The sequence below is a fragment of the Bos taurus genome, chromosome 22 (genome assembly GCF_002263795.3).
Source record: "Bos taurus isolate L1 Dominette 01449 registration number 42190680 breed Hereford chromosome 22, ARS-UCD2.0, whole genome shotgun sequence".
NCBI lineage: Eukaryota > Metazoa > Chordata > Mammalia > Artiodactyla > Bovidae > Bos > Bos taurus.
The window spans coordinates 16,019,399-16,038,126 of NC_037349.1; positions in this window are offsets into that span (position 1 = coordinate 16,019,399).

Sequence of the window (18,728 nt, forward strand, 5' to 3'; positions counted from 1 at the left end):
CAGGAGAATCTGGGGAGCCACAGACAGGTGCCAGAGGTCCCCAAGGAGAGAGAACCAAGGCCAGGAGACCTCAGAGGCATGATGCCCTGCAGGCTGTGGGCATGAGCAGTCCTCGGGCTGGGATCACCGTGGGCAGACAGATCTGCTCCTGACTCAGCACTGACTGCCACTCAAGCTGTGGGGCCCTCAGCTGTCCCCTTTCCTGTCTCTGGGGTCGGTACAACGAGGCAAGATGGCTGAGACCAGGTCCACTTGCCAGCTACTCGCGCATGATATGAATTGGACTGTGTCCCCCTAAAATTCGCATGTTAATGCCCTAATGCCTTAGAATGTGATGGTATTTGGAGATAGGCCCTTCAGGGAGGTAATGAACCTTAAATGAGGTTATAAAGGCGGGGCCCTAATCAGACAGGACCCGTGTCCTTAAAGAGGAAGAGAGGGACCTCCCTGGTGGCCTAGTTGTTAAGACTCCACACACGCTTCCACTGCAGAGGCTCTGGGTTCCGTTCTTGGTTGGGGAATTAAGGTCCCCTAAGCCAGGTGGCACGGCCAAAAAAACAGAAGAGGAAGACTCATGCAAAAGGCACACACACACAGGAGGTAGGACCACGTGAGGATACTACAAGGAGACAGCTGCACAGCCTCAGAAAAAACGAAACTGGTCATCACTTTGATCCTGGACTTCCAGCCTCCAAAACCATTTAAAAAAAAAAAAAAAGCAATTTCTGTTGTTTAAGACACCCAGTCATATTCTGTGACAGCAGTGTGACGTGACTACTTCAGATGTCCCAGGAAATGTGAGGATCACTGCTGCTCCTGCATCCTGAGCTGCAAGACTTGGATACCCCCAGACTGGAGGCAGGTTCTTTCCACAAGCCTTGGGTACTCAGTGTGGCTGCTGGTGTGGACGCCCACCTGGTACCTGGGCTTCCTGGGCTCCCTGGGGCTGTGACAGACGGGTGACCACATCCTTTCTGAAGCTCTGGACCTGAGGCTCTACCTGCTACCCTGGCGTCACTGGGCCCCTGTGCAGGCCACAGACTTCAGGAAGTGCAGGGGGAAGCCAGTGCCACCGTGAGGACCGAGTCACACCCGTCCCCACGTGGGGACCTGAGTAGGAAGGAAATCCAAAAGGGAGGGAGTGTATGTTTGTGTATGGCTGACCCTTTGCTCTACAGTAGAAACCAACACAACACTAGAAAGCAACTATACTGCAATAAAAGTTCATTTTAAAAATTGTCCAAACATTCTGCACAGCTCAAGAGTCCTCCCCTCAACGCCTGTTTCCTGTCATCCCCTCTCTGTTAAACTACTCTTCTCAGCATCTGCCTAAGGCACATGGGGAAGAGAGCTGTGTTTTGAACCCAAGACAGACCCATCTGTGCATACAGCCCTCCCTCAGGATCCAGCGTCCACAGGGGATTGACTCTAGGAACCCCGCCCCCGCCAGATACCAAAATCCAAGGATGCTCAAGTCCCACAAATAAAATCGTATCAGCATATAATTTAGGCGTATCCTCCCATCTCCTTTAAATCAGATTACTTATTATACTGAATCAATGTAAATGCTATGTAAATAGTTGTAAATACAATGTAAATGCTATGTAAAGAGTTGCCAGGGTGCACAGCAAATTCCAATTTTGCTTTTTTGGAACTTTGTCCAATTCTTTCCCCCCAAATATTTTTGATAGGATGCAGAACTGACAGATACAGAGGGCCGGCTGTACCTACACCACCCCAGAGAGGAAACAGCCTTTGGGGGCAACGAGCAGGCACCGCGGCTGCAGAGCTCACGTCCCTCAGGGGATGATGGTAGCTGGGGCCAGCACCCGCTGCCCCACAACACAGAAGCAGGAATGTTCAAGTCAGATAGAGACAGGTTCAAATCCCAGTTCTGCCAGTCACTAGCAGGGCAGCCTCGGGTAAACAACTTGCTAGATTAGGGGAACCACTGCCTAAACATCCGCCCTGGCCAGGCCCAACAGTAATGACGTGCATAAGTTATCTTACAACAGGAAGTTCTGGCAAGGAATGCAGAACTAACGAATTAGCACCTACCACAAGAATTCGGGAATGGTCAAAAGGAGAGAGACCACAATCCATATGTCTTGCCATCCCCCCAGAACCTTCCTTGCTGGAACCCATCCTTGCCAGAGTGATGTGTGCACCACCAGGAAAGACTCTGAGTCAGAATGCTTGATGAGAGACAATGCGAAAACTAATCCTATTTCCATAAAACCCGAGACTGTGAGCCATGTGACAGAGCAGTTCTGGGTTTCCTTCCCCTGCTGCTCTTCTCCCACACCCACCCAAGCACCCCTTCCCAAAAAGTCTCTTCCTTTGTCATCACATGTGTCCCCTTGGATAATTCTTTTCTGAGCGTGAGACAAGAGTTCAGCCTCGGGCCCAGAATGAGTCCCCTTTCTGCAACATCTCCATCATCCGCGGGAGTGGAAATGACACTGACTTCCCAGGATCAGTGGGGGACCTGAGAACAGCGAATGGAGAACGTGCCCGCCTCGTCTGTGCTCGGCAGAAGGCGGCCGCCCTTTCTTCCCTATACAGCCACGGAGCTGTGAGCTCCCTTCAAGAAAGAGCCTGCCATTCAACTGCCAGAAGTGCAGTGAGCTGACAGCCTCCATGGAGCCTTCAGATGTACCCCAGTCTCAGAACAAAGGTCATGCCCTTCCCGGCCACTTCCTGCCAATGCGGAACTCCTCAGAGGGGAAGTCTTTGCTCAGGAGTGCCCCAGTGACCTGGCTGAGACATCAGCAGACCTGCATGGCAGCTGCAGGTTCTTCCTGCCCAACCCACTCCCCCATTCCCTGCCCTCAAAACAATCCTCTTTCATTGCTATGTCCCTCTCAGTTGAGTCCTCTGTGAAAATGAGACTAAGATAATCTTTCCATTCCTCTCTCACTCCTGAACAGATCTCCTGCATGAAATAACACAAAGGTTTTCACAGGACTTCATCTGAGAGCCTGTGGAAACAGTGTCAGACTTTATTTTTTTGGGCTCCAAAATCACTGCAGATGGTGACTGCAGCCATGAAATTAAAGACGATTACTCCTTGTAAGGAAAGTTATGACCAACCTAGACAGCATATTCAAAAGCAGAGACATTACTTTGCCAACAAAGGTCCGTCTAGTCAAGACTATGGTTTTTCCTGTGGTCATGTATGGATGTGAGAGTTGGACTGTGAAGAAGGCTGAGTGCCGAAGAATTGATGCTTTTGAACTGTGGTGTTGGAGAAGACTCTTGAGAGTCCCTTGGACTGCAAGGAGATCCAACCAGTCCATTCTGAAGGAGATCAGCCCTGGGATTTCCTTGGAAGGAATGATGCTAAAGCTGAAACTCCAGTACTTGGGCCACCTCATGCGAAGAGTTGACTCACTAGAAAAGACTCTGATGCTGGGAGGGATTGGGGGCAGGAGGAAAAGGGGACGACAAAGGATGAGATGGCTGGATGGCATCACTGACTCGATGGACGTGAGTCTGGGTGAACTCTGGGAGTTGGTGATGGACAGGGAGGCCTGGCGTGCTGTGATTCATGGGGTCGCAAAGAGTCGGACACGACTGAGCGACTGAACTGAACTGAACTGAAGGCAATGGCACCCCACTCCAGTACTCTTGCTTGGAAAATCCCATGGACGGAGGAGCCTGGTGGGCTGCAGTCCATGGGGTCGCTAAGAGTCGGACACGACTGAGCGACTTCACTTTCACCTTTCACTTTCATGCATTGGACAAGGAAATGGCAAACCACTCCAGTGTTCTTGCCTGGAGAATATCAGGGATGGCAGAGCCTGGTGGGCTACCGTCTATGGGGTCGCACAGAGTCGGACACGACTGAAGCGACTTAGCAGCAGTAGGATATTAATCCCACTGGGATCCCTCCAAAGGAATTAGAATCTGTCAGGTCTCTTCCCATGGCAAGCATAGAGACAGATTCTTATTAATTCCATAGGAAAAGGAAGAAGAATGTATTGAAATGCTATGGATCATAGAAAAAGCAAGGAAATTAAAAAAAAAAAAATCTACTGTTGCTTCATTGACTGTGCTAAACTCTTTGACTGTGTGGATCACAACAAACTGTGGAAAATTCTTAAAGAGATGAGAATACCAGACCACTTTACCTGCCTCCTGAGAAACCAGTTTGCAGGTCAAGAAGCAACAGTTAGAACTGGACATGGAACAATGGACTGGTTCCAAATTGGGAAAAGAGTATATCAAAGCCATATGTTGTCATCCTGCATATTTAACTTCTGCGCAGAGTACATCATGCAAAATGCCAGGCTGAATGAATCGCAAGCTGGAATCAAGATTGCCAGGAGAAACATCAATAACCTCAGATATGCAGATGAAACTACCCTAATGGCAGAAAGCAAAGAATAACTAAAGAGCCTGTTGATGCTAGTGAAAGAGGAGAGTGAAAAAGCTGACTTAAAACTCAACATTCAAAAACTAAAATCATGACATCTGGTCCCATCACTTCATTGCAAATAGATGGAGAAAAAGTGGAACTTTATTTTATTGACAGACTTTATTTTCTTGGGCTCCAAAATCACTGTGGATGGTGACTGCAGCCATGACATTAAAAGACACTTGCTCCTTGGAAGAAAAGTGCGCAAACCTAGACGACATATTAGAAAGCAAAGACATCACTTTGTCAACAAAGCTCTTGTTTTTCCAGTGGTCATGTATGGATGTGAGAGTTGGACCATAAAGAAGGCTAAAGGTCGAAGAATTGATGTGTTCAAACTGTGGTGCCAGGTAAGACTCTCGAGAGTCCCTTAAGACAGCAAGGAGATCAAACCAGTGGATCCTAAAGAAAATTGACTCTAAATATTCATTGGAAAGACTGATGCTGAAAGTTGAAGTTCCAATATTGTGGCCACCTGATGCAAAAAGTTGACTCATTAGAAAAGACCCTGATGCTGGGAAAGATTGAGGGCAGGAGAAGGGGATGACAGAGGATGAGATGGTTGGTTGGCATCACCAACTCAACGGACATGAGTTTAAGCAAACTCTGGGAGACAGTGAAGGACAGGGAAGCCTGGCATGCCACAGTCCATGGGGTTGCAAAGAGTCAAACATGACTTATCAACTGAACAACAATGGGATACCCAGAGAATTTTAGCGCCCCAAGAGCTCACAGTCTCCTGGAATTAGAAAACTCTGTTTCTTCAGGACACTACTGTTGACATCAATAAACTCCAGTCAAATTTTGTCCTTGTTACATCCACTCAGGAGTCAGATTCCAAGGAGAAGGTATCTAATTGAGAAGGAGGTGGTGGGGCAACTTCCAGAAGCAACTTGTCTTCCACTGATGGAAAGACCCACTGACTCTGCATCCAAAGCAAGACCAAGGTGCCTGACATTTGAAGGTGAATGGATCTGCCAGATGGTTGTTAGTTTCAATGGAACCTAATGAGAAGGCACAATGCCTGCCTTGTCCCAGTTCATGCCAAGAGCTCAAAGCAATGCACCTCCAATGCATTTCTACCTGTTTGCTCTTACCTAAACCACCATCCATTACACCCCTCAGTGTTTGAGTTAGGTTCAATATCATTGTGTCTAATCTTAACATGTGTTAACTCCCCACAGGATCAGATATGGGAGTCAAGAAGGATGTACCCAAACTTTTCCAAAACCACTCATTTGGGACTTAATAGGCTGCCTCCTGAGGCTTCCCAGATGGTTCAGCAGTAAAGAATCCACCTACCAATGCAAGAGACACAAGTTTGATCCCTGGGCTGGGAAGATCCCCTGGAGAAGGAAATGGCAACCCACTCCAGTATTCTTGCCAGGACAATTCCAAGGTCAAAGGAACCTGGGGAGCTATAGTCCATGGTGTCAGAAAAGAGTGGGACACAACTTAGTGACTAAACAACGACAACAACAAAACAACCCTTCCTCCACTCTCCAGTGTGATGAGGACAGTCAGCCTTGCCCATGGAAACACCAATTTCACCACCTGGCTCTCTGGAACTTTGGCAACCTTTCAAAGGTCCGTTTTTTATTAACATCTTTATTATTACATTCCTTTCACTTTTCAGTTGAAGCTCCTTAGCCCAACTCTAAAGCACTTTGGACAGTTGGGGAAATTCATGGACAGGCCAACAGACAGCTCAGCCAGGAGGCCCAGGACAGGTGACCTGCTGCCCTGCGCGGATCCTCTACGTAAGGATTCACCTTCAAATGCTGCAGGCTACTGCCTGCTAATGCCTGCGACTCTGCCTGATGACTTCGCTGGCGTTTTGTTTTTATTCTGATTTCTCACAGGTAAAGCTGGGAACATAGAGTTATGGCCCCTGGGAAGAGCACTCATTCAAGCACCCAAGGAGTTTGCGAGATAAATCCACCAGTTTCTTTGCCCCGTTGGGGGATAACATGGCTTCCAAACTTCCTGGGGGCTGAGCTCCCTGTATGCAGAGCAGTCAACTTTTGATAAGGCACCTTCACCAGCTGCCTTCCCTTCCCGCTCCGCTGGAGCTTCTTTGGATGGCCTCCCAGTGAAACTACTTGCACATAAATCCTTGTCTCCGTTTTTGTTCTCCCAGATGGAGACCTCAAGACAAAGCCCACTTTTAATCAGTTAGAGTCTTTCTGGCGAGAAACTTTGAGAACAGCAGCATCCATCCGCCGCTGGCAGAGGTCCGCGGGCGGAAGCACCAGACAGAGCCCTCCGCCAGGTGGGGAAACTGCGCTAAGTTACCTGCCTTCTCCCCAGATGACCCAGGAGGCCCGCCCCCTGCACACAGCTGCAGGCTCTGCCCTCGAGGCCGGGGGTGCCAGGAGGCTGCTGCTGGGAATGGAAGGGATGCAGATGCCAACAGCCTTTCACTGCCTATCGGCTCATTTCACACTGACAGGCTACCGGGGGTGGAGGACTATTTTTATTTAAAACATGGGTTGCCATAGTAACATCCACATGACCGAATACTTATTCTAAGTCACATAGAAAATACCCTTGGGAGGGGAGAAAGAGAGAAGAGAAGGCCTGTGCTGCCCCTGTAATCAGACAGTGAGCGGCAGTTCCTGGAAAAGAGAAAGCCACGCCAGCCCAGGGGTCCAGGCACTCCTCCAACACCTGCCTGAGTCTTCCAGGGCTTTCGATTTGCAGTCACTGAAAAGGTTTAAAGGGGACTCTGGGGAAGGGCTGCAATCTGCCAAGGTGGCCTTGTGAGCCATAGTTCCTCCAGGAGGCCAGAAGTCTCCCTTGGTGTGATCTGCTCCACGGGTCAAGATGGGGATCTAAGAACATGGCCCTGCCACCGGCTGGTGAGGCCATAGGAGGACCTGCTCCTACCCCACTCAGCTTTCCACAGGTGTGCTCGGAACAAAGGGAGTTTGTGGGGGCCTGGCATGCCCCCCACAGCCCTGGTGCAGAGGAGGCAGAGCTTCAGGAAGGCTGGGAGGACCACACTGCCTGGAAAGCAACCTCCAGGAGCAAAGGAACACATGGAAAGGAATTGTCTTTTCCGGACCAGAGGGAGAACTCATTCGCAGCCACCTCCACCATGAGCCTCCCTGAGCCTGGGTCAGATCCAGTTTCCTCAGACCGTCCATGCTTTTTTTATCCCCCATTAGCATAGAGCCCAGAGTTGGTAATGTTAACATCTGAGGTCCTCAGAGGACCCCTGAGTGTCCCCACAAGACTTGCAGGGGTTTGGACAGAAATCATGGGGCTATAAGAACTTCCCCAGTGGTTCAGCAGTTAAAGAATCTGCCTGCAATGCAGGAGACATGGGTTTGATCCCTGGGTCAGGAAGATCGCCTGGAGGAGGAAATGGCAATCCACTCCAGTATTCTTGCCTAGAAATTCCATGGACAGAGGAGCCTGGCGAGCTACAGTCCATAGGGTCTCAAAGATTCAGACATGACTGAGAAACAGCATGCACACATGTATGGGGCTATGGTGGCTCAGTGTAATTAGTAAGAAGCATGATTAGTAATTATTCATGATTAATGTTATATTATGGACCATCTTTGGGGAACACCAACTGGACAAATCATATCATGCCTCTCCCTTCCCCCAGGTAGTTCAATTACTGCAAAGCTAACAGTTCACACTGACTGAACACTTAATATATGTGAGGGCCTGACCCACTTGATCCTGGCTCTGCCAGGGGCCATTTGTCACCTACAGTCAACAGATGAGAGACTCCAGTTTCCCCATCACTGAAGTCAGGTAACCTGCAGCTGGCAGGCCACGGAGCAGGGAATTGAATCCAGAGCTGTCTGACTCCTGAATATGTACTGTTAGGCACCGTGTTATGAATGTGATTATGTGGGTCCACCTTGTCCAAGCTGAGAGTGGCCACAGTGCAGATGAGGTATGTTGGGGGCAGGGAAGGGCCAGCTCTGACTGCGTGGGTGATGGTAGGGCTGGAAGGTGTTACGGGCTGGCTGCTTGTCTGTTAGTCTCAGATCTCTGTCTGCTGTTCACCCCCCAGGTCTGGTCTGGCAGCCATCACAAGCCCTCGATACTATCAATGTCTACCACTCTGTTACAAGATCTGGAGGAGGGAGCCATGACCCAGGAGGTACAGCTGAGAAGATGCTGCTGAGGCCCTGGGTCAGCAGTGGGGGGTTCCCCTGAAGTGACCGCCCTTCTAGGCTCCAGGCTCTGTGGGACAGACAGAGGCTCTCATGGGACAGCTCCTGCCTGGGTGTGCTGCCACCAGGAGTGCCACAGAGATGCCAGAGCTTCCAGAACCACAGCAGGGTCATGTCACAGTTGCAGTCGGCTCTTCCTTGCTCTGGCTGCCGCTGGCATCACCTTGAAGGTGGTGATAAAGTTTCAATGGGCCCTGGTCCCACTCTCACTTCATCTTGGAGCACGTTCTCACAGAAGGACACTGAGCAACGTCTAATCCAGCAGATCTGAGCAGGGCCAAGCTGTCTGACGTTGGGAGTTCCTTCAAGTCTCTCATCTCTCACAGGAAAGTGACGTGCGCCTGCAGCAGAAGCTGCTGGGATCTCGCTCATAGCCACTGGGCTTCCTCAGGAGGCTGCAAGGGACAGTTTAAGGAAACCCATGACTTCCTACCTGAGAGTGTCCTCCGCCCACAGCATTGAGCACAGCTGAATGTGCAGGGCCATCCACATGTGCCCACAGCCTCAACCAGTGAGGATCGGGGTTGGTGGCAGATTTCTTGCCCCTGGCGAGGTGACTGTGAGGTTTGTTTCACAAGTTTTTTTCTTGTGGGTCTCCATCAGGGTGGAGAACTGGGTGCCCACTACATAACCCGCACTTTCACGCACAGTATCATTTTCCTCCCTTCGCTGACTCACGTCCCCATACCATCACCATGCTTCCTGGGATCACCTCCCAAATAAACCACCAGGGGCCTTGGCTCAGGGTTTGCTTTGAACAGAACCCAACCTAAGACACCACCTCATGATTCAGGGAAGACTGAATGAGGATGTGGGTCAAGCTCTCATCACAGTGAACACTTTCATAGCCTCTGATACCTCTTGTTGTATCTGATGCACATTTGGAGGTGGAGTGGAGTTTGGCTGTTGGTTACTTTGGGCATTTGGGGGATCTACATTCCAAGAGCCAGAAGACCTCTAACCTGGGATTAAATTTGACTATGGTTGCAAGTGTGCATGCGTGCTAAGTCATTTCAGTCATGTCTGCCTCTCTGTGATCCTATGGACTGTAGCCTCTAGGCTCCTCTGTCCATGGGATGGATGATCATCCACCAAATGCTGGATCTTCACATGGGTCGTTCTCAATAACTCAAGACTCTACCTTCTAGATCAGTTTCTCTAATAAAATGCCCCTCCAGGCCCAAAGAGAGGTTGTGTGGGGGCAGGTCAGGCATCAGACAAAATTATGCATTGTTATCTTCCTCTCACCCTTCAGGCTCCTGGTCCTTCCCACTGCCCAAAAAGAGACCCACTTCTGCACAGTAGAGCCCCAGTGCCCCCTAAATCTAACTTACTTCAGCTACCAAAAATAAAAGGAGGAGGATGAGAATGCACCTTGGCTGTCTGAAGGGAAGGAGCAGGGCATTCCTTCCCCTCCAGCAGGCTGACCATTACTTTTGAAGATCCTGTTTCAGCGGCAACATTCATATTCCACTCCATAATGCATCCATTGCTTAGACAAATAGAAATGGGGCCACACACCTGCTGACATGTTGCATCTGAGTCCCATTCTCTGACCCGCTAATATGAGATATCCTGGTTTTGTTTAAGCTGTTGGCTTTTGTGTCCTCCTGTTCCATGGACTGCTTTGTATTTTCAGAAGAGAGACAAAGAAATCAGGACGCGTGTGATAGAATATTTGAATCATAAAATTAAAGAGAGGTTTGCCTCCTCCACCCACAGCACCCTCTCCTGTGTAGAGCAGAGAGCCTCAAATCTTAGGAGAGATGAGAGCTGTGGGGAAGAGAGGGGCCTTTAAAAGGCAGCTCCTCAGCCCCACCCCAGGAGGCTGATTTTGGGCTTTGAGGTTCTTTTTAAAGCTGGGACGCTGGTCATTCTAATAAAGCCATCTTTTGCATTCTCACTTTGTTCCTCCAAATCACTGGTTCTCAAAGAGAGGTGTCCTAAGGACACCCCTATGCCCACGTCTGCCCTAAGCTCACAGAGCATTCAAGCAGATGAGAGAATGCTGCTGCTTTGCCTGTCAAAGGCAAAATGTGATGCTTCACAGAGACTCATGTACCTTGAGGATTAAAAGCTGACAAATGAACCAGTTTTTCCATTTCTACTCTATCCTGTGAAAATGATTTTTTAATTCATAATTATATATAGATATTCTGGGTCTATGAGCTAGCTATAATGCATACCCACTAAAGAGAAAATATATTACATCAAATAGTAACAGAAGAAACACACAGGCTGCCCCTTGGAGGTGTTGGCATGGACACAGCAGGTATATGTTGTGCAGATACAAGTCCTTGGGAGCTTCCTGAGAGCGGAAGGTGAACATCTACACCTCTATCCCATATTCTTGGTTAATTCTGCTCATAAATGTTCTGCCTCATACTTCCCAGGCTTCTAGTTTGACACACAATCATCTCCATTTGCAAAGGTCAATAGTCAGATAAATTAAAAATACCAGATTCAAATTCAGTTCAGTTCAGTCTCAGTCATGTCTGACTCTCTGTGACCCCCGTGGACTGCAGCACGGCAGGCCTCCCTGTCCATCACCAACTCATGAGTCTACTCAAACTCCTGTCCAGTGATGCCATCCAACCCTCTCATCCTCTGTCATCCCCTTCTTCTCCCGTCTTCAATCTTTCCCAGCATCAGGCACTTTTCAGATGAGTCAATTCTTCACAATGGTGGCCAAAGTACTGGAACTTCAGCTTCAGCATCAGTCTTTCCAATGAATATTCAGGACTGATTCCCTTTAGGATGGACTGGTTGGATCTCCTTGCAGTCCAAGGGACTCTCAAGAGTCTTCTCCAACACCACAGTTCAAAAGCATCAATTCTTCAGTGCTCAGCTTTGTTTATAGTCCAACTCTCACATCCATACATGACCACTGGAAAAACCATAGCCTTGATTAAGGGACCTTTGCTGGCAAAGTAATGTCTCTGCTTTTTAATATGCTGTCTAGGTCGGTCTTAACTTTTCTTCCAAGGAGCAAATATCTTTTAATTTCATGGCTTCAGTCACCATCTGCAGTGATTTTGGAGCCCCAAAGAGTAAAGTCTCTCACTGTTTCCCCATCTATTTGCCGTGAAGTGATGGGACCAGATGCCATGATCTTAGTTTTCTGAATGTTGAGCTTTAAGCCAACTTTTTCACTCTTTCACTTTCATCAAGAGGGTCTTTAGTTCCTCTTCACTTTCTGCCATAAGGGTGGTGTCATCTGCATATCTGAGGTTATTGATATTTCTCCCAGCAATCTTGATTTCAGCTTGTGCTTCATCCAGCCCAGCGTTTCTCATGATGTACTCTGCATATAAGTTAAATAAGCAGGGTGACAATATACAGCCTGATGTACTCCTTTTCCTATTTGGAACCAGTCTGTTGTTCCATGTCCAGTTCTAACTGTTGCTTCCTGACCCGCATACAGATTTCTCAAGAGGCAGGTCAGGTGGTCTGGTATTCCCATCTCTTGAAGAATTTTCCACAGTATGTTGTGATCCACACGGTCAAAGGCTTTGGCATAGTCAATAAAGCAGAAATAGATGTTTTTCTGGAACTCTCATGCTTTTTCAGTGATCCAGCGGATGTTGGCAATTTGGTCTCTGGTTCCCTCTGCCTTTTCTAAAACCAGCTTGAACAACTGGAAGTTCATGGTTCATGTATTGCTGAAGCCTGGCTTGGAGAATTTTGAGCATTACTTTACTAGCATGTGAGATGAGTGCAATTGTGCGGTAGTTTGAGCATTCTTTGGCATTGCCTTTCTTTGGGATTGGAATGAAAACTGACCTTTTCCACTCCTGTGGCTACTGCTGAATTTTCCAAATTTGCTGACATATTGAGTGCAGCACTTTCACAGCATCATCTTTCAGGATTTGAAATAGCTCCACTGGAATTCCATCACCTCCACTAGCTTTGTTCATAGTGATGCTTCCTAAGGCCCACTTGACTTCACATTCCAGGATGTCTGGCTCCAGGTCAGTGATCACACCATCACGATTATCATGTTCGTGAAGATCTTTTTTGTACAGTTCTTCTGTGTATTCTTGCCACCTCTTCTTAATATCATCTGCTTCTGTTAGGTCCATACCATTTTTGTCCTTTATCAATCCCATCTTTGCAGGAAATGTTCCCTTGGTATCTCTAATTTTCTTGAAGAGATCTCTAGTCTTTCCCATTCTGTTGTTTTCCTCTATTTCTTTGCATTGATCACTGAGGAAAACTTTCTTATCTCTCCTTGCTATTCTTTGGAACTCTGCATTCAAATGGGTGTAACTTTCCTTTTCTCTTTTGCTTTTCGCTTCTCTTGTTTTCACAACTATTTGTAAGGCCTCCTCAGACAGCCACTTTGCTTTTTGGCATTTCTTTTTCTTGGAGATGGTCTTGATTCCTGTCTCCTGTACAATGTCCTAAACCCTAGTCCATAGTTCTTCAGACACCCTGTCTATCAGATCTAATCCCTTGAATCTATTTGTCACTTCCACTGTATAGGTCATACCTGAATGGTCTAGTGGTTTTCCCACTTTCTTCAATTTAAGTCTGAATTTGGCAATAAGGATTTCATGATCTGAGCCACAGTCAGCTCCTGGTCTTGTTTTGGTTACTGTACAGAGCTTCTCCATCTTTGGCTGCAAAAAACATAATCAATCTGATTTTGGTATTGACCATCTGGTGATGTCCACGTGTAGAGTCTTCTCTTGTGTGGTTGGAAGAGGGTGTTTGCTATGACCAGTGTGTTCTCTTGGCAAAACTCTATGAGCCTTTGTCCTGCTTCATTCTGTACTCCAAGGCTAAATTTGCCTGTTACTCCAGGTATTTCTTGACTTCCTACTTTTGCATTCCAGTCCCCTATAAAGAAAAGGACATCTTTTTATTGGGTGTTAGTTCTAGAAGGTCTTGTAGGTCTTCATCGAACCATTCAACTTCAGCTTCTTCAGCATTACTGGTTGGGGCATAGATTTGGATTACCATGATATTGAATGGTTTGTCTTGGAAACGAACAGAGATCATTCTGTCATTTTTGAGATTGCATCCAAGTACTGCATTTCAGACTCTTTTGTGGACTATGATGGCTACTCCATTTCTTCTAGGGATTCTTGCCCACAGTAGTAGATATAATGGTCATCTGAGTTAAATTCACCCATTCCAGTCCTTTTTAGTTCACTGATTCCTAAAATGTTGACATTCACTCTTGCCATCTCATTTGACCACTTCCAATTTGCCTTGACTCATGGACCTAACATTCCAGGTTCCTATGCAATATTGCTCTTTATAGCATAGGACCTTGCTTCTATCACCAGTCACATCCACAACTGAGTGGTGTTTTTGCTTTGGCTCTGTCTCTTCATTCTTTCTGGAGTTATTTCTCCACTGATCTCCAGTAACATAATGGGCACCTACCCATGTGGGGACTTCATCTTTCAGTGTCCTATCTTTTTGCCTTTTCATACTGTTCATTGGGCTCTCAAGGCAAGAATACTCAAGTGGTTTGCCATTCCCTTCTCCAGTGGGCATTCTGTCAGAACTCTCCACCATGACCCACCCATCTTGGGTGGCCCTACACGGCATGGCTTATAGTTTCATTGAGTTAGACAAGGCTGTGGTCCCTGTGATCAGATTGGTTAGTTTTCTGTGATTGTGGTTTTCAGTCTGTCTGCCCTCTGATGGAGAAGGATAAGAGGCTTGTAGAAGCTTCCTGATGGGAGAGACTGACTGAGGGGGATACTGGGTCTTGTTCTGATGGGCAGGGCCATGCTCAGTCTTTAATCCAATTTTCTATTGATGGGTGGAGCTGTGTTCCCTCCCTGTTGTTTACCTGGGGCCAAACTATGGTGGAGGTAATGAAGATAATGGCAACCTCCTTCAAAAGGTCCCATGCAGGCACTGCTGCACTCAGTGCCCCCAAGCCTGCAGCAGCCACAGCTGACCCACGCCTCTGCCAGGGACTCCTAGATACTCCTGGGTAAGTCTGGGTCAGTCTCTTGTGGGGTCACTGCTACTATCTCCTGGGCCCTGGTGCACGCAAGGTACTGTTTGTGCCCTCCAAGAGTCTATTTCCCAGATCCAAATTAGCTACTGACAAAAGAAAAATTTCAGGAAGATTCACTAGATAGAGAAATAAGGTGATGCAGTGATCACCTAGCAGCGTGACACAACCCAGCACCACCCTCCACAGAGGCTGCTCTGTCCTACTGCCATCTAAGCCAAACCTTGCTACTTCACACTGAGACTGTGGAAGAGACCTCAGGGAACAGAAGCCTCTTGTTCTGGATGCTTATTTTAAACCAACACGAAGGGAAGGTCCTTCAAGTCAGGAAGTCTTGAAATTTCAATTAAGAGAAAAGTATCCCAAATGTTCTTGTTTTCATCCACCTATTCTGTCATTGGTGTTGGGGGAGCCATAAACCCACACGCAGACATGGCACAGAACCTCTCATTAAGCCAACTTGGTTCCAAAGGAAGGGTAGGTCAAGCCCATTTCCAGGAAGGGTTATTCTTATCATCAGATGATTTGAGCATCTCACTCTGCTTTTCCACCACATTTCCATTGCTGCTACTGCTGCTGCTAAGTCACTTCAGTTGTGTCAGACTCTGTGCAACCCCATAGACAGCAGCCCACCAGGCTCCCCCATCCCTGGGATTCTCCAGGCAAGAACACTAGAGTGGGTTGCCATTTCCCTCTCCAATGCATGAAAGTGAAAAGTGAAGTCTCTCAGTCGTGTCTGACTCTCCGTGACCCCATGGACTGCAGCCTTCCAGGCTCCTCCATCCATGGGATTTTCCAGGCAAGAGTACTGGAGTGGGGTGCCATTGCCTTCTCCACACATCTCCATTGGTTTCCACCAAATGGCTGTCCAGAAGCACTACATCACTATGACTCCACTGACTCCCTCCTTCCCTCCCTCCCTTGATTTCCCAAACCCCATAGTTTTTTCTTCTTCCTTCCCCACCTGGGTCCTGGCTCTATCTGGAGAGGCAGCATGGCATTGCTGGAGTTCTGGTTCTGTGTATGGAAGAAGCTTTCCCTGTGGGTCACTCAACTCCCTTCAGAGCAGAGCTTAGGTGAGTTATATCTTATTTGGGGTTCTGTCCAGAACCCAAAAGGCAGATCCAGAGATAAGGGTGTGAGGGCAGAACATTTTACTTGGGAAGTGATCCTAGAAAACACAATTTGGGGACTGGAAAAATGGGATAGGGAAGGGTTCCTTATTAAGCTAGTTACCTCTAAGGACCATTGGAGATTTATGCCACCCACAGGGACACATTGGAAGCTAGCGGAGAATGAACACCTCAGACAACTAGGGCACTGTTTACAACAGCCAGGACATGGAAACATTCAATGACAGATGAAGAGATAAAGAAGATGTGGTACATAAACACAGTGGAGTATTACTCAGCCACTAAAAGACCTGCCTCTTGAGGAATCTGTATGCGGGTCAGGAAGCAAAAGTTAGAACTGGACATGGAACAACAGACTGGTTCCAAACAGGAAAAGGAGTACATCAAGGCTCTATATTGTCACCCTGCTTATTGAACTTATATGCAGAGTACATCATGAGAAACGCTGGGCTGGAAGAAGCACAAGCTGGAACCAAGATTGCCAGGAGAAATATCAATAACCTCAGATATGCAGATGACACCACCCTTATGGCAGAAAGTGAAGAGGAACTAAAGACCCTCTTGATGAAAGTGAAAGAGGAGAGTGAAAGGTTAAGATCATGGCATCTGGTCCCATCACTTCATGGGAAATAGATGGGGAAACAGTGGAAACAGCGTCAGACTTTATTTTTTTAGGCTCCAAAATCATTGCAGATGGTGACTGAAGCCATGAAATTAAAAGATACTATTCCTTGGAAGGAAAGGTATGATCAACCTAGACAGCATATTAAAAAGCAGAGACATTATTTTGCCAACAAAGGTCCATCTAGTCAAGGCTATGGTTTTTCCAGTAGTCATGTATGGATGTAAGAGTTGGACTGTGAAGAAAGCTGAGCACTGAAGAATTGATGATTTTGAACTGTGGTGTTGGAGAAGACTCTTGAGGGTCCCTTGGACTGCAAGGAGTTCCAACCAGTCCATCCTAAAGGGAGTCAGTCCTGAATATTCATTGGAAGGACTGATTCTGAAGCTGAAGTTCCAATACTTTGGCCACCTGATGGGGAGAACTGACTCACTGGAAGAGAGTCAACTTGCTTGATGCTGGGAAAGATTGAAGACGGGAGGAGAAGGGAACGACAGATGAGATGGTTGGATGTCATCACCGACACAATGGACATGAGTTTGGGAAAACTCCGAGAGTTGGTGATGGACAGGGAGCCTGGCATGCTGTGGTCCATGAGGCTGCAAAGAGTAGGACATGAAATGAACTAAAAGAATGACATATGGTCATTTGGAGAGAGGTGGATGGACCTAGACTCTGTCATACAGAGTGAATTAAGTCAGAAAGAGAAAAACAAATATTGCATATTAATGCATATACGTGGAATCTAGAAAAATGTTACAAATGAACCTATTCTCAGGGCAGGACTAGAGACACAGGTATAGAGTACAGACATGCGGACATGGGATGGGGAGGGGAAGGTGGGACAAACTGGGAGGTTAGCATTGACATGTGCCCACTGCCTTGCGTGAAACAGACAGCTAGTGGGGAGCCGCTGTATAGCACAAGGAGCTCAGCTCAGTGCTCTGTAATGGCCTGGTGTGGGCGGTGGGTGGGGAGGGAGGCTGAAGAGGGAGGGGATATATGTATACATAGGCTGATTCACTTTGTTGTACAGCAGAAACTAACAACATTGTAAAGCAATTAAATTCCAATTTTAAAATTTTAAATTTAAAAAATAAACAATAAAACAGTTAGGTATTCATTAGTTAATTCCCTGTTAATTCCCTAGGGCGTTGGGCCTGCCCATGGTTAGGAAAAATGTCCTCTGCTGTCAGAACAAGTCCTCAGGCAACAAAATGCAGGTGTGAGCAGCTGGAAAAGTCTGATGGTGGGATGATAAGGGCAAGGGATTGTGGACACCAGCAAAGGGAGTTACAGATTCTTAGGTTAATAGAATTTTCTGCTTCTTTACTCTCTTATCTATTACTACCTCCTATCTGCAGTGAGACTCAGGGAAAGGAAGAAGGAAGGGAAAGAGAGAAAACCCACTCTCATCACAGTATTTCTAATGTAACAAATCTCAAGATTATGAAAATGGCAGGGTGATCTCCAGGGAAAGGAAACTGGTATGAAAATATTTTAATATAATTCTACATGGGGCTGGAGTGTCCTGCTTTTTGAGAATACCAGTATAGAAAGACAAGTTCAGGGAAATCTCATCTGCCATTTACAACAAACAGCAGTGATCTCCAAGCTGGTGAGTCTCATGTAATATTCTCTTGGGACAGGTAGCAGATCCTGAGAAGTTTGATGGTTACCAATAAGCAACCTGGGTTTTAAAAAGTTGGGAAACAGTAGACTTCCTGGTAGTCCACTGGTTAAGAATCCACTTTCCAGTGCAGGGGACACAGGTTTGATTCCTGGTCAGGAACTAAGATCCTACATGCCGTGGGGCAACTAACCCTGTGAACATCACAACTACTGAGCCCATGCTCTCTGGAGCCCATGTCACAGCTAGGAAGGCCGAATGCCTCAATGAAGAGCCCTTGAGCTGTAACAAAAGACCCCAAGTGCCACAACTAAGGCAGCCAAATAAATAAATCTTTTTTTTTTTTTTTAACAATAGTTGGGGAACACTGTCAGCATAAGCAAGGTCAAGAGGCTAAACACTATGTGACCAGGGACATGGGGAAGTGGATGAGAGCCATCTCATGGTTTAAAAAGATGAGACACTTTAAAACAGAGTGTGTTGGGAAACCCAGCCTCCCTTATAAAAACATGTCTGGCACCACCTGAGTTTCACCCTGGAGGGAACTTCAGCCCTGTACCCTGGAATGTCACCCCCTTTAGGGAGTTCTCACTCTGGAGCAGTGCCACTGATCCCCAGGAATGCTCAGCTTCTCAGATGTGTTACTCTCAGTAGAATCTCATCTAAGGGCTTGTATGAGGGTGGTTTCTTTGTAGAGTGGTTTCATGAAGCAGAAGGGAAGTTGTGGGAATAGGGAAAAAAAAT